This window comes from Molothrus ater, chromosome 4 (assembly GCF_012460135.2).
Source record: "Molothrus ater isolate BHLD 08-10-18 breed brown headed cowbird chromosome 4, BPBGC_Mater_1.1, whole genome shotgun sequence".
NCBI classification, from domain to species: domain Eukaryota; kingdom Metazoa; phylum Chordata; class Aves; order Passeriformes; family Icteridae; genus Molothrus; species Molothrus ater.
The window spans coordinates 70153744-70170402 of record NC_050481.2 but is presented as its reverse complement, the minus strand read 5'-3'; the positions used below and the strand labels follow the sequence as shown (position 1 = coordinate 70170402).

General features: G+C 54.1%; 1 protein-coding gene across 1 annotated transcript in view; it reads left to right on the top strand.

Moving 5' to 3' along the window:
• The first annotated feature begins 622 nt into the window (after positions 1–622).
• LZTS3 (leucine zipper tumor suppressor family member 3) overlaps positions 623–16659 on the top strand; it is a 56013-nt gene continuing 39976 nt past the window's right edge. Inside the window, exon 1 of the mRNA XM_036381857.2 lies at positions 623–786. The gene's annotated coding sequence lies outside the window, so the exon portion shown is untranslated. The remainder of the gene's footprint in view (positions 787–16659) is intronic.

Here is a 16659-nt window from a genome sequence, read left to right as displayed (position 1 = left end):
GTCCCTTTCTCAGCTCATCCCTGTAAGGGGGAATTTGGGGAGTTTTCCCCACCCCCTGCGAGCTCAGGTCCTTGGATTCTCCGGGGGATGGGAGAAGTTGTTTCCTGTCCCCCACACTGACCTCACATCCCCATCAGAGACCCCCGGGGGTCCAGGCTGTGCCTCCACCCCAAAGGGCTCTGCTCCTGGAAATGGGGGGAAACCGGGACCAAAATGGGATTTTCATGGTGGATCCAGGCAGGCAGACTTGGCTCCCACCCCGGGGCTCCCGTGCCCCTCCAACCCCAGCCAGACACCCCCTGCCCCACTGCCGGGGCTCAGCTCTATTTGGGGGCTCTTTTTTGGGGGGCAGGAGCCTGCAGGGGACAGAGCCAGGGCACCAACACACCCCAAACATCCCGGAGCTCTGTTGGGGGGACGTCGACAAGGCGGCGAGCGAGGTGCGAGCATCACCCCAGCATCCCCAGGCAGGTCGGCGGGGACAGAGCCCTGTCCTGAGGGGTGGCGAGGGAAGAGTTAAAGGGAAGGCGAGCAGATCCTCCTCCATCCTGCCGGTGCTCGCTGTTAGGCTGCTGCTGTGACAGGGGGTGGGGTCGGGGCTGGCCGCCGTTTGCCGCAAGAAGGGGGGGGAAACGTGGCTGCGAATGTGTGTGAGTGTGTGCGTGAGTGTGTGTTGGTGACACAGGACGAAATGAGATAATGAGACCCCTCGGACGGGAGCGGCCGCCCGGCTGCTGCCACCCCTGATCCCGGCCCCATCGCTGCTGCCCGGCATCCCCGCCAAGAGTAAGGCTGGGCGCTGGGAAGAGACTGGGAGGAACTGGGAGAGGGGGGGAGGTGGGATGGGGTGGGGGGTGATGATGGGGGGGGGGGGGGTCTCCCGGGGGTGGGGTGCACGGAGGGAGAGGTTTGATCTGATTATTATTGGGGGACCTGATGCTGGAGCTTGGCGCGCCCGAACCACCCACCCAGATGTGATTTGGGGAGGGGGGAGGGGAGGAGGATTTTGGGGAGGGGGTGGGGTGGAGGATGGGCTGGCAGCGCCGATTTCGGGTGTGATGGAGGCCAGGGAGCCGTGTTTGTGCCTAAAGTCGCAGCTGCCCGGATTTGGCCCCGCGGGGCCATCGGGATGTGACAGCACCCAAAAATAGAGTGCGAGGCGGGGAGGAGCGGCGAGGGGAGGGGAGGGGGGGACAGACTCGTGTGCCAGTGCCAGGGCCGGGTTCTTCCCCCTCGTCACCTTTCCCTTGCCTTTTCTCATTTATTTTCTTTATTTCTTCGCTGTCGGGGAGGGGAGCGGTGCCTGGGGCCGGGGGTTGCATTGGAGGCACGGAGGGGTTGCTGGCGGCCGGGTGATTAACGTGCAGTTGCTGGGAATTATGTCATTGCCTCGGTGCTGGGTGGCCCTCGCCCAGCAGCGGCGGTGGGGAGGGACGGAGGGAGGACGTCATGGCAGGGGGCTCCCCGCCTGAGGCTTCACCCCGGCTCGGCGGGCACCCAGCGTTCCTCCCCATCCCCGCTTGGGACATCACCCCAGGAGGCTTGGCAGGGATGCAACAGCGGCCCCCAGGCCATGGGTGCACGCCCGCCCCGCTGCTCCTGGGGGTCCCCGGCTCCATCCCCCGGGTTGTGGCCGCTCCCGGTGGCTCATCCCGCTCGGAGCAGGGGGAGGGGAAGGTGGGCATCCCCTCTGCCACCTCCCACCCCGGGAGACAGCGGGGCTGGAGCTGCTGCACTGCAGCACAGAGCCCCATCCGCGCCCCTGGGTGTGCCCGGGGCGGGCAGGGACCCTCTTTGCCACCCCGAGCCCTCCTCAGAGCAGAGGAGAGAGCCTGGGGACCTGTGGCTGCCAGCGGCCCCCCGGGCCACGTGGTTCCTCTGCTTCAGAGGAGGGTGTTGGGCTGCTGGATGCTCCATACCCTCCTGGGCATCCCCCTGGGCATTCCTTGAGTATCCCCTGAGCATCCCCCGAGTATCCTCTGAGCATTCCCTGAGCACCCCCTGAGCTTCCCCCCCCCCCCCCAGCATCCCCTTGAACGTCCCCTGAGTACCCCCTGAGTACCCCCTGAGCATCTCCTGAGCATTCCCTGAGTATCCCCTGGTCATCCCCCTGGGCATTCCCTGAGTATCCTCTCAGTACCCCCTGAGCACCCCCTGAGCATTCCCCGAGTACCCCCTGAGCATTCCCCCCTGAGCATCCCCTTGAACGTCTCCTGAGCATCCCCTGAGTACCCCCTGAGCATCCCCATCCCCTTCCCCCCGTGTGGAGCTGGGGAGGGAGCACAAGGCCTTGCCAGTGAGCCAGGCACGGACCCTGCTGCCCATCCACAACCTCTTCCCTCTGCTCCACACCCCGTGGAGCCCCAGGCAGCTCCATGAACCCCCGGGCAGCTCCATGGACCCTGGGCAGATCCGTGGATCCCCGGGCAGCTCCGTGGATCCCGGGCAGCTCCGTGGATGCCCAAGCAGCTCCGTGGATGCTCGGGCAGCTCCGTGGGGCCCCGGGCAGCTCCATGGATGCTCGGGCAGCTCTATGAACCCCCGGGCAGCTCCGTGGATCCCAGGGCAGCTCCATGAACCCCCAGGCAGCTCCGTGGATGCCCATGCAGCTCCGTGGATCCCCGGGCAGCTCCGTGGATCCCAGGGCAGCTCCGTGGATCCCAGGGCAGCTCCGTGGATCCCAGGGCAGCTCCGTGCTCCACGGCAGAGGCTCGGACAGGGAGGGGAGCAGGCGGGAAGGCTGCAGGGAGATGAGCAGTGGAGGTAGGAAGGGCGGGCACGGCTCTAGCGGGGCATTTCTGGCATTTTCTGCCCCACAGCACAATCCCAGGGAGGGGGGGGATGCCGACAGCTCCCTGAATTCCAGCTGGGAGCCAGAGGTGCAATCGCAGCCGGGGGATGCTGCTTGCTCCGTTGGATAACCTTTGGCATCTCCCTCTGCTCCTAACACCCTCCGGCACATCCTTCACCTCAAAGCTGCTCGGGCAGCGGATTGTGCCAGCGCTGAGCCCTCCAGGGAGGTGCTGGCATGACGGGGGAACGCAGGGCACCCCAAATTTGGGGCAGGCAGGAGCGGGAGGCTGCTCCATCCCCCGGCCGTGCCCTCTCCGGGCGGGCTCGGTTTGTTTATGTGTGGCCCTGGTTGGAGCGGCGATCTGGCGTGGCTAAATATAGCAACGATGCTGTCATCCGAGTTCAGCCTGGCTGGGGAATTTATTTTCTGCAAAGGCTGCGAGGCGAACGGGCTGGGAACAGGCGTGGAAATGCCGGAGCCGTGCGATGATGCCCTGGCTGCAAGGGCAGCGGGCACCTTGTCCCCGGTGTCGCCTTTGTGATGGCAGCAGGGCAGAGGAGGGGTGGTGGAGGGGCTGAAACTGGCCCTGCTGGCTCGCTGGGGCATTTAAACACAGCGCGGTGCCTGTGTGGATTCAGTTCTCCATGCAGGGAAGGGATCCGCTCCTCCTCCTCCTCCTCCTCCTCTTCTTCCTCCTCCTCCTCCAACTCTTCCTTGCTGGCGTCCCCAGGGATCAGCTCCCAGCCCCCTCAGATGGAAAAGGAGCATCTGAAAGTCCCACATGTGGCTGTGGGTATCTGGGAGAGAGCAGCAGCCTGTCCTGAAAGAGTGGGGATTGGAGAGCCCCCCGTCCCTGGGGGCTGCAGCATCAAACCCGGGCATCCCCTGCTGCTTCCATGAAAAGAGCACCTTAGATCACCCATCCCGGGAAAAAACGGGAAAAAAAGGCAGAAAGACAGGTCCCCTGACTTGCAAAAAAAAAACCCCAGGCAGATGGGGAGGGTGTTTTCCACACATGCACTGTGAAAACCACGTTGCATCAGCTGTCGGAGCTCCATGTGGATGGAGCAGGAATGTGGATAAACTGGCTGCAAAAAAAGTTTCTGAAGGGAGTTCTAGTCTGACAGGGAAGGTTAAGAGTTAAGAGGGTGTTGCTGGGGCTGTTGAAGGGTTTAAAATCTGCTTTCTCCCAGGGCTGTCAGAGAAACCCAGCAAACAAAGGGTGAAACGAGGAGATTTCTTGTTTCCCTTCACAGAGGATCTTTCCCATTAGTCATTCCTGTCACAGGAGCTGGCAAACACGGTTATTATTTGAGGGATCTGAAAGTGAAATGGAGGCACGAGGCCAGGAGCCCAGACATCCCTGTCCCTGGGATTGGGGAGCAGGCAGGGACTCCCCAGCCCCTCTGGCTCCCCCACACCTCTGCTCCATCCTGGGTAAAGCCCCTGGATTCATCCTCTGGCTGTGGGAGCTCTTTCCAAGGTCTAGGAGTGGCATCCCTGGTCCCTCCCATCCCAAACCATTCCAGGGTTCCAGCAGGACAAGGTGGCACCAGGAGCCATAGGTAGGCTGGGATGCTCCATCCTGGAGGTGCTGGTGGATCAAGCACCTTGAGATCATGCAATAATCCAGGTGCTTCCCCAAAGCACCCAAAACTCTGCTCTTCCATCACCCCACAGCCCCAGGCACCCCCATGGGGGAGAGAGGACCAGGCTGAGTCCCACCATGGGTGGGAGGAAGGTCCAGGGAGCTCCCTGAAGAGCAAGGAAAGCAAAGGTAACTGTAAGGCAGCTCTCAGGAAATTGGGATGGCTCTTGCCTTGTGATCTGGGCTGGAGCCAAGGGCTGTCCTGGCAGAGGGAGCTGAAAGTCCCCTTGAGCCTTGCAGGAGCTGGAGGACTGGGGATCAGGTTCTCAGGGATTGTGGCTGAGTTTCCAGCTCACAAAACTGGGGGTTTTGCCATGAAGATGTGGGTCCTGTTGGCTTTTTCTGCTTCCTCAGGCAGAAGGATGAGTTTTGTCTGAGCCCCATTATGAGCCCCTCTTATTCCTTCAGGGCCAAATCCTCATCACAGACCAGTGAGAGGCTCCAGAGCCAGCAGGATGCTCCAGGTCCAGACAGGTGTAATCCCAGAATCCCAGACTCAGGCTGGAAAACACCTCCGGGATCACTGAGTACCAACCTTTGATCAAACACCACCACCCACCACCCCAACTAAACCAGAGCTCTGAGTGCCACATCTACTGATTCCTTGGGTAATTCCAGGGACTGTGAGTCCACCACCTCCCTGGAAAGCCCTGTCCAATGCTTAGCAACCCTTTCCATGAAGAAACTCTCCCTGGTGTCCACCCTGTCCCTCCCCTGGCCCAGCCTGAGGCCGTTCCCTCTGCTCCTGTCCCTGTTCCCTGGAGCAGAGCCCGACCCCCCGGCTGTGCCCTCCTGTCAGGAGCTGTGCAGAGCCACAAGGGCCCCCCTGAGCCTCCTTTGCTCCAGGCTGAGCCCCTGCCCAGCTCCCTCAGCCTCTCCTGGAGCTCCAGACCCTTCCCCAGCTCTGTTCTCTGGATTCTCCAGCCCCCTAAGGTCTTGTTGTGAGAGGCCCAGAAGTTTCCCCAGCACTGGAGGTGCCCCAGCAAAGCCAGCACAGGGGACACCTGACACCCCAAACCTGAAAAATTCCAGGTGCCATTGGCCTCCTGCCCACCTGAGCACACCTGGGCTCATGTCCAGCCCCAGCACCTCCAGCTCCTGTGCCACCAGTGGGCAACAGAGCCTGTTCCCTTTGCAGGGAGCCCAGGAAAAAGGCAATCAGATCATTAACACATGCTGCTCTTCACACAACCAACCTCACAAATATTTATCAGCTGGAGAAACACACACGGGCTCAGAAGTTGCCAAGTAACATAACAAGAGGAGCTTTTAAATAAATATCTGTGCTTCTGTGGGTGAGGAATTAACCAAATCCCTTGGTGTGTGGCCCAAAGAGCTGCTTTCCTCTGGAAGCCCAGCACCAGCAATAAAAAGAATGATCCAAAGCAGGAATGAAAACCTGGGATAAGCAGTGACTGCCTGTCTGTCCAGCTCTGGAGGGAATTCCTGCTGGGAAGGTCTGGGGAGTGATGCCAAAAGTTGGGAGCAGGATGGGATTGGGGGGGTTTATTTAGAGGGGAGGTGAGAATGAGCCCAGTGCACCAGGCTGGGTCTCATCCTGCACCCTGTGTCTCTCCTGAACACCCACAGGACTCATCTTCTCTGTAGGCTCAGGATTTCTTCTTGTACAAGGTTGTTTCTACAACCTTGTTGTTGTTCTCCATGTTCCCTCCAGCCTTGAAAAGAGTCCATCCCTTGCTCTCCTTAGCAGCTGGGTATGTCCCAGAAATCCAGCAGGAATATTGGGGTGGGCAATCCCCCTGTCTGTCCAGACAAACTCATCTCCTGCAGCTCAGGAGGGCTTTGGGACCAGCCCAACCCAGCCTGCTGACATTTCTCAGCCTGCCCAGGTGTGTTCTGCACTGCCCAGACAGCCAGCCTTGGTTCCCCTGGTGCTAAATCCTATTAAATCCTTGCTGTGAGGTCAGTTTGGAGGTTTTGGGGGTTGTTTTGGGGGGGGGTCAGTGCTGCCAGAGGACGCCAGGTGGGTTTGCAGATGGATTTTCGGTTCCTTCTTCCATGGGGAAACTCTGACTTGTGGGGTTGGGATTTCATGGTCTGGACCTTAAAACCATCTCATTCCACCCCCCTGCTGTGGGCAGGGACACCTCCCACCATCCCAGGGTGCTCCAAGCCCTGTCCAACCTGGCCTTGGACACTTCCAGGGATCCAGGGGCTTCTCTGGGCACCCTGTGCCAGGGCCTCCCCACCCTCACAGGGAGGAATTTTTCCCCTAATATCCCATCTGAGTCCCTCTCCAGCTCTGTTGGAGGCCCTTTAGGCACAGGAAGGTGCTGGAAGATCTCCCCAGAGTTTTCTCTTCTCCAAGTTGAACACCCCCAGCTCTCCCAGTCTGTCACCTCATTTGGTGGAGATGTTCCCATACAAATCCACCATCTCCCCACCACCACCAAGGCCATGGCCTGAGGGTTTTGCAAGCAAGTTGTAATTTTGGGCCCATTTGGGGTCATTCTGGGCCCATTTGGTGTCATTTTGGGCCCATTTGGGGGCAATTTAGGGGTTCTTACCCGAACCAAAACATGAGGAGACACAACCTGGACATGGAGCTGGTTGGCAAAGTCAACTTGGAGAGTGGTTTTGGGGGGCAGACACTGCCCAGTCCTGGTGGGCCCAGCTAGGCCCAGTCCTGGTGAGCCCAGCTAGGCCTAGTCCTGGTGAGCCCAGCTAGGCCCAGTCCTGGTGAGCCCAGCTAGGCCCAGTCCTGGTGGGCTCAGCTAGGCCCAGTCCTGGTGGGCCCAGCTAGGCCCAGTCCTGGTGAGCCCAGCTAGGCCCAGTCCTGGTGAGCCCAGCTAGGCCCAGTCCTGGTGAGCCCAGCTAGGCCCAGTCCTGGTGGGCCCAGCTAGGCCCAGTCCTGGTGGGCCCAGCTGAGGGGGCGAGATGACCCTGACTGGCTGAGGTGATGGTGGTGGCTGTCACCACCCAGAGCAGCTGTAGATGCCCCATCCCTGGAAAAGCTGGGATGTGGGAGCTCCTCCCTGTGCCCCAAACCATGGCAGTGCCCCCAGGCACAGGGGGAGGTCAGAGCTTTTCTTAGGCCAGCTGCTGGAGCTGGGAAAAGCAGCCCAGCTTTTTGGGCACAGGAGCTCATCTCCTTGGCCCTGCTTTCTAATTATATCAGCTGATCTAGCACAGGCTCCTTCACTCCCCACGGGCTGCTGCCTTCATTCCATCCCTGGCTCTGCCCTTGGCAAGCTCTTGGAGGAGCAGCCAAGCCATCCCAGAGGAGATGTTGGCATGGCAGGAGTGGCTGCCTCACCTCAGACATTCCCCTGCAGTGCAGTCCCTGCCTCCAGCACTGCCAGGAATGGCAAGGGGACAGGGGACAGGAGACAAGGGACAGGGGATAGGGAACAGGTGAAATATGGGTCTCTTTGAGCCAGCTCTCATAAGCTCTTGGAGATCTATTTCACACCCAAGAGAGCTCAGCTACCTTAGAAGGCATAAAATCAGCAGGATGGCTTCTGTGGCAGTGTTGGAAACAAAAAGGTTTTAATAAAAAGCAAAATAACAAAACTCTTTACAGAGAAAAACTGAGCCAGGTGCGAGAGGTTCTTGCTCCTGGTAAAACACCTCACAAAAGTGATTATTTCCTTTTGTTCTCTTCTTTTTCTAGTAAATTACTCAGGTGGGACTTTTTGCCTTCTGTCCAATTGGCTATCCTTAACTTTGAGGTGAAGTTCCCCAGGTCCTAGGAGATTTCTTTTCACTTAATTGAGGAGAGAAACTTCTGAGCTTATTTCCTTTTTACGGGGACGAAGGACAGTTTTGTCACTCCATCAACAGGGGGTACATTCGTACATCTCACCCTTTCTATATTTCTAAAAGGAAAGAGGAGAAAGGAATATGATTTGAAAAAGTTTAAATTTTGGCTGTAGGAATGGAAACATTCCTGTAGACAGGCACAGGTTGGTGATGGTTTTGGCCAGGCTGTGCACCAGTGTGGGATGGGAAGACAGGAAAGGCTGTTCCCATTGTGGGGATTGGCTCCTCAAGGTGGCTCAGAGACACCAGGGCAGAAAGGAGAGGATGAAAACATCCCCCAAAATCATCAGGGATACTGGGATGAGATGGGCAGAGCTGCATCCCCACAGGCCCCTGCACCCCAAGGCTCTCCTGCCCAGGGGAGGGGGTTCCTGGTGGTCCCTGCCCAGGGGAGGGGGGCTATGGAAAGACCTGGATTTGTTCTTGGCTCAAATCTCTCCCTCCTCCAACAAACACATTTCCCAAAAGGTCTCTGCTAGGAAAATCCACATCCCCACTCAGTGCAGCTCAGCAAGGACACAAACACCTGTCTGCAGCAGCAGGCTGAGCACAGTGCCAGGCTCAGGGAGGCCCAGCTCCTCCAGCAATGTAAATAAATAAATCACTGCTGCCCAGCTGGTGCCCAGCCAGCCCCTGCACAGCAGGACTTTGTTCCTCTCCTGTGCTCTTCCTCCCACCTGCCCCACTCTTCCTCCCTCCTGGTGCTTTCCCAAACCCCAGGACCTGCTCTCTTTGGGGATCAGGGTGTCCCCAACATGTAGGAGTGGTTTCAGTGCCGTTGAATCCCAAGTGGAAAGTTTTCAATCTGTTTTGTTCCCTGCTGCTGGCACTCGGTGCCATCCTTGGCGCATTCCTCAACCTCAGTTTCCCTCTGCAGCCTCCCAAGGGCTTGTACAGACTGGGGGCTAATCTGGGGACTAGGATGAGGTATTTCCAAACCAGACCTTGTGGCTGCAGGTGTTTGGGATGGGCAATCCCCCTGTCTGTTTCCCAGCAGAGCCCAGACAAACTCATCTCCTGCAGCTCAGGAGGGCTTTGGGACCAGCCAAACCCAGCCTGTTGACATTCCTCAGTGCCAGCCAAGAGCTTTGCCTTCCCCTCCACACTCTCAGGGGCCCAAATTAGCTTTTAATAATAATATTTCATTAGGAAAAAAAAGATTAAATAAATAAATCCCCGTGCAAACAATCCGGCCTTGGCGCCCGCCGGGACAGCAAACACTCCCCGAGGGGCACCAGGTGTGGTGCATTCCTGATAGCTGGAAAAGAAAGGAGCCATTATTCCATTCTTCCCCTCTCTGTGCCATGTCAGGGTGAGCAGGAGCAGCCAGCCAGGCTCCAGGCAGGGCTGGGCTGTGCCCAGCACTCTGGGAGGTGGGTACCTGGCTTTGGGAAGAGCTCCCTGAGCCAAGCCCCGAGCTCCAGAGCTGATTAATGGTGGCGTTTCTTTGTTCCACACGTTTCCTCCTGGCGGAGGTGAGGCATTTCAGGCGATAAAAGGGATCTGTTTGTTTTAAAAACAAGCCCTGCAAGTCACCCCAGTGATCCCTGAGTGCCCACGTTCCTGGCACAGCCATCCCAGCCTTTGTGTGGATGCATCCACCACTCAGAGGTTATTCCTCACAGCTGGAAAACTCGATTTTTCCTTCTTTAATGGAGTTTCCCATCAATCCATTGTTGTCTTTCCCTCTCATCCTCAGAAAAAAAGCTGAGGACAGGCAGGACACAGTGTTACAGCCCCAATGCCAGCTTTGACCAGGAAAAAAAGCAGGGAAAACCCTTTCCTCCAGTTCTCCACCCTTGTCTTTGGAGTGCAAAGCGATTTTGCACCCCTCCAGGGTTTAAAAGGCAGGCAGAGATTTGGGCTGCTGGATAATGTTTGTCTGGGCCAGCTGCTGGGATAAAACCAGGGCATCTGGCAGCTCCTGAGCCGGGCAGCCCACCTCCTGCCTGAATTCCAGCTCGGCCTTAGAATCACAGAATTCACAGGATTCACAGAAATTACAGAAATCACAGAATTCACAGGATTCACAGGATTCACAGAAATCACAGAATTCACATAATAACAGGATCACAGAATTCACAGAATCACAAAATCTACAGGATCACAGGATCCTAGAATGCACAGAATCACAGAATTCAGAGAATCACAGAGTCACAGAATTCAGAGAATCACAGAATTCGCAGAATCTGCAGAATTCACAGGATCACAGAATCACAGAATTCACAGAAAAACAGGATCACAGAATTTACAGAACCGCATAATCTACAGGATCACAGGATTCAAAGAATCCACAGAATTCAGAGAATCCATAGAACTCAGAGAATCATAGAATTCACAGAATTTGCAGAACTCACAGAATTCACAGGATTCACAGAATCACCGAATAAGAGAATCACAGAATCACCAAATTCACAGGATCATAGAAATCACAGAATCACCACCAGGTTGGAAGAGACCTTCAAGATCATCGACTCCAACCCAGCCCCAACCCCTCAACCAAACCCCGGCACCCAGTGCCACATCCAGGCTTTGTTAAACACACCCAGGGATGGGGACTCCACCACCTCCCTGGGCAGAACATTCCAGAACTTTATCACCTTTCTGTAAAAACCTTTTCCCTGCTATCCAACCTGTATTTCCCTTGGTGCAGCATCTGAGGGGCAGCACGGGGGAGGTGACACCCGCCCCTCCTGGGGACATCCCAGCGGGAGCAGGGTCTCCCTTTCATGCCCCGCTGGGGGATAAGAATCCCTTCATTTCCTTCGGACGCTTTATCCTCTAAGGATCTTGATCCCGGGGGCGAGCGACAAAAACACCCTTTAAATCCATCCCAGGGGCTTAGGGGAGGATTAGCAGATGTCTCTGCAGGCTTTACACCAGGGTGTCCCACCCTCATCCAGCTTCAGGCTTCCCGGAGGAGAAGTGATGGATGGAGCCAGCCTGGCTGGAATTGCCCTCGGGACATTGCTGCATCCCGGGCAAGCCCAGGCTGGCCACTGGCTCCCAAAATTTGCCATCAGTTTTCACCGGAGAGCTGGTTCTGGTGGGTGTCCTGTGGCACAGAGTGCTTCCCAGGGTGTTGTCGCAGACATCTTTTATGAAAAATCCTTTCCTTAGGATTTTTCTTCCTGAGAAGCTGAGAGGCCTCAGGAACAAAATGTAACCAATGGTTATCTGCTGCTGTGGAATGCAACAGGTGCATCTGGGATTGGTTCATGTGGTTGTTGCTAATTAATGGCCAATCACAGTGAGATGGCTCAGACAGAGAGTTGGAGCCACAAGCCTTTGTTATCATTCTTTCCTATTCTATTCTTAGCCAGCCTTCTGATGAAATCCTTTCTTCTATTCTTTTAGTATAGTTTTAATCTAATATATATCATAAAATAATAAATCAAGCCTTCTGAAACATGGAGTCAGATCCTCATCTCTTCCCTCATCCTCAGACCCCTGTGAACACGGTCACAGGGGGTTTCACCCTGGAATTTTCCAGCAGGGAGAAGCTCCCCCGCTTCCCACCTTTGGGGGATCCCTAGAGAGGAGCCCGGGTAATTCCCCAGTGAAAATCTGACTTCTCACCCCAGCCTGGCTGCTGGGAATCCCCCCTCTCCATCACCCCTTTTGTGTTCACAAGTCATTCATTACTGCCTCACTTTCCATTCCCAACACTTTTCCTACTTAATTTGTCTCAGCGCTGGGGTTTTTATCCTCTTAATTTCCCTGCTGCCCCCTCATCCCTTTTACCTCTTCTCAATTCTCACCCCCGAGGGCTTTTTGACTCTCAGGATGCCTTTCCTCCGGCAAACACAAGCTTGCATAATAGCTGTTGACACCTCAACTTCATTTGAATCGATCTTGTTTGCTAATTAGCTGATTGCAGTAATTGGCATGAACTACCTTGGGGGATTCTGCTTCCCTGGGAGTGGCCAGTGGCCAACGTGTCCCAGAGAGGTGGGAATGGCAGCAGGGAGGTGATTCCTGCTCCAGAAACACCTTTTGCAGATATCCCGGGGATTCCTGGAGCTGCAGAGGAATTTCCAGAGGGGAATCACAGCCCGGTGCAGGGGTTTTTAACTCCTGGAGTGCCTCAGAGCCACCAAAATGTCCAGAGTAACTAAAATGGGTTAAAGTTCCTGTTCCTGGGGTGAAGGGATGAGGGGATGTGACTCCACTCTGCCTCAAAATGCAACTGGGGATGACTCAAATGCTGGGTTAAAGACAAACTGAGTGAAGCAGCTTTTCTCAGAGGTCACAATTCCCTTCTGGAAACTCCCTGCCATAAATTCATGGAGGATGAAACAGCATTAGAGTGAGCAAGGAGAGAGCAGGCAGTACCAGGGACAGTGTCCAATGATGGCAGCAAACCTTTGGGGGGATCCAAAGACAACTTTGGGTGGGAGACATCCCTGAAAAGCTCTGGGATGGGAGCAGTGAGATTCTCATCTTCCCAGCCCTTTTCCTCCAAGCAGCAGCTGCACAGGGAGGAGGGAGGATCATCCCTGTGCCAGGGGATCCAGGCAGGATCCAACACTGCCCATTGTGAAATTCAGTGACAAAAGGAGAGGGACAGGAAGGGCAGGTAGGGAGTGACAGGACAAAGGGAATGGCTTGAAACTGCCAGAGGGCAGATTTACCTTAAATCTTGGGAAGGAATCCTTCCCTGGGAGGGCGGGCAGGCCCTGGCACTGGGTGCCCAGAGAAGCTGTGGCTGCCCCTGGGTCCCTGGAAGTGTCCAAGGCCAGGCTGGACAAGGCTTGGAGAAATCTGGGATAGTGGGAGGTGTCCCTGCCCACATCAGGGGGTTGGAAATGGGATGAGATTTAAGGTCCCTTCCCACCCAAACCATTCCATGCTTCTGGAATAACTCATTTTTTAAACAAACCCCAAAGCAAAGCTCCTCACAGGGGCACATTTCCATCTGTGCTGCTGCTGGGGTCCCCTGCTCCAAACCTGCCCCTGGTGAGGCTGAAGGAGTCTGTGAAATGCTGGTTTTTTAGGAGCCATCTATTTATATTGACAGCTTCCCACGCTCCATCCCTCTAATCCTGCATCCCTTTCCACCAGGCTAAGCTGCATCATCCCAATTCTCCTTTCCCCACCCCTTTTTTTTTTTTTTAATATTGCCCTGTAATTATCATCTTTCCACCCTTCTGGGATCTCAGAGAAATCCCAGGGCTTCTTAGAGAGGATGAGCAGCAGCCCAGACCTCTCCTTGTCCTGCTTCCACGGGGCTCTTGGGAGCAAATTAATCTGAACCTGCTGTTTAAAAATGTTTCTCCTCAGGCCATGCCATTTAGTGTCTTCCTGGGTTACTAATGGACTAGAAAGCACTTCCTTGTCCCTGTGCAATATGAGAACATCAGCCTGTTTTTTTCAAAGCCAGAACAGAAATTATTGGAGCTTTTTTTTTATTTTTTTTTTTCCTTCGTTGGTATCAGCGATTTTCTGATCCCCAGCTTGAGGACAGGCAATGCTGCTGCTGTTGTTTTGCTCCTCTTAATTTTGTAAAATCAAATTAAAATTCATTTCCTCCCTGTCATCTGTGAATGTCCAGGAGAGACCTGATATGGCCAACTGCAAACTGAATTGTGGACTAAATTCCAGAGCTTTATTGAGCCAGAATGCCACTAAGTTTAGTTTTGGTTACCAGTGTTGGTTCTTAAGCATTTTGGGTGGAAAAGAGAGAGCCCAAATGAAAACTGAGCTCTGCAAGACCCTTTGGTGGGTCAGGAGGCCACATCAGGTTGGATATTAGGAAAAAGTTTTTTATGGAAAGAGTGATAAAGTTCTGGAATTGTCTGCCTGGAGAGGTGGTGGAGTCCCCATCCCTGGGTGTGTTTAACAAAGCCTGGATGTGGCACTGGCTGCCAGGGGTGAGTTGAGGTGTTGGGGCTGGGTTGGACTCGATGGTCTTGAAGGTCTCTTCCAACCTGGTCATTCTGTGATTCTGTGATCAACCAGAGCTTTTATTTTATTTTATTTTATTTTATTTTATTTTATTTTATTTTTTTTTTTTTATTTTATTTTTAATTTATTTTTTATTTTTTCATTTTTGATTTATTTTATTTTATTTTTATTTTATTTTTAATTTTTTAATTTTTGATTTATTTTATTTTATTCTTTATTTTATTTCATTTTATTTTATTATTTTTTATTTTTATTTTTAAATATTTTTATTTTATTTTTAAATTTTTTTCGATTTATTTTATTTTTGATTTATTTTATTTTATATTTTATTTTTATTTTATTTTATTCTTTATTTTATTTCATTTTATTTTATTATTTTAAGACATTGCAAACACACAAGAAGCAGCTGGCTCCACCTGTGGGGTCCATGGGGGGATTTTGTGGTGACTTTGATCAGAGGGGTGAAGAGGCTGGGTTAGACCCGGCCAGGGGATGGAAATCCCAATTTCCCACTGCACAGGAGCTGTGCTGGTGGAGCTGTCACCCAGTGAGGGTGACAAGTGACACAAGTGGAGGTGGCTGGAGGGGCTGGGCCCGGGGAGGAGCTGGCAGAAACCGCAGCAGGAGAAGGAGAATTCAGAATTCTCTGTTTCCCCCCTCCCCCGAAGGTCTGCGGGGTTGGACACAATGAAATTTGGACACAATGAAATTCCCTCCTCCCTGCCCTGCCCGAGGCAGCCACATCCCAGGAGGAATTCAATGCTGCCTCCGGCTCCATTCAAAACACGCCAGGGTCAAACCTTTATGAGGCAACAAAGAAAATAAACCCCAAGACAAAAAGCTATTCTGGAGGAGGGCAGGGGAAGGAAACAGCTCCCAAAATATCAGTGAGAAGCTTTCCTCTGAGCCCAGCTGTGCAGTGGGGGTCTCTGCTCTGGTGGGACTGAGCAGGGCAGGTGTGAGCAGATCCTTCTGCACCTTCCTCGTGGTGGGAGAGGTGCAGAGTTTTGGGAATGCTGGGTGAGGATCATGAGGATCTGGGTGCTGGAGAGGGGACAGCTCTTGGTGGGATGGCTCCTGCAGGGAAAAGGGGTTGGCTGGCACCAAAGGACCATGGACCCCTCCTCTGCCCCATTTCCTGTGGTCACCACTTCCCTGGTGGCTGTGGGGGCTCCTGGTGGCTTTCAGAGGTTGTGTTGCTCCTAGCTGTGACCCCAGAGGCAGCTGGACAGACCCCAGGTCCCAACACCTCCAAAATAATTTGGTTTTTTTCCTTTCGTTCCTGTTCTTTAGCCAGGAGCACTGAGCGAGGCTTTTTGAGAGGTTTTTTGGAGTTGTTCCCATGTGGGTTAAAGCTCTGGCACCTGGAAGGGATGGCAGAGGAAATATCAGTGAGAACCTTTCCTCTGAGCCCAGCTGTGGGATGGGGGTCTCTGCTCTGGTGGGACTGAGCAAGGGAGGTGTGAGCAGATCCTTGTGCACCTTCCCCGTGGTGGGAGGTGACCAAAGGGCAGAGTTTTGGGAATGCTGGGTGAGGATCAGGAATGTTGGGTGAGGATCACGAGCATCTGGGTGCTGGAGAGGGGACAGCTCTTGGTCCCTGCAGGAGGGCAGGGCAGTCCCTGGGTCACTCTGGACACAGACAAGCTCTGTTTGGAGCACAGCAGGGAGGGATGGTTCCCCCAGAGCCCTGCTGTGACTCAGGGCTTTGTGGTCTGTGATGGGTGAGTCAGTGGGAGCAGGAAAAGCCTGGCTATTTTTAGGATCACTTGGTGACATTTTGGAGGGGTTTAACCCCTCTCGCTCCTCCCCCAGAGGCATCTCAGCAGTGCCTTGGTTGAAGAAGGAATAAAAGAATTTTTCCAGGGCAAACAGGTGCCAGCCTCACGGGGTGGAGCTTCCTGGGATGAGGAGATGAGGGAGGATCACGGGGACCAGCACGAGGCTGCCGAGAGCCACAGAGACAAAGCAAGAAGCCATGGCCAGAGAGAATCCCAGAATTGTTTAGCTTGGAAAACAGGATAATCCATCCAACCATTCCCCCAGCACTGCCAAGGCCACCACTGACCATGTCCCCAAGTGTCACCTCCTGTGGAGGTGTTTGAGGGTCCCCAGGACGAGGGAAGAGATGAGAATCTTGACTCCATGTTTCAGAAGGCTGATTTATTATTTTATTATATATATTATATTAAAAGAAAATGATATATTAAAACTATACTAAAAGAATAGAAGAAAGGATTTCATCAGAAGGCTTGAAAGGAATAAGAAGGAATGGAATGATAATAAAATCTTGTGACTGACCAGAGTCCGAGACAGCTGGACTGTGATTGGCCATTAATTAGAAACAACCACATGAGACCAATCACAGATGCACCTGTTGCATTCCACAGCAGCAGATAATCAGATAATCATTGCTTACATTTAATTCCTGAGGCCTCTCAGCTTCTCAGGAGAAACAATCCTAGCAAAAGGATTTTTCATAAAATGTGTCCATGACAAAATCCACATTAAATCCCTCCAGAGATGG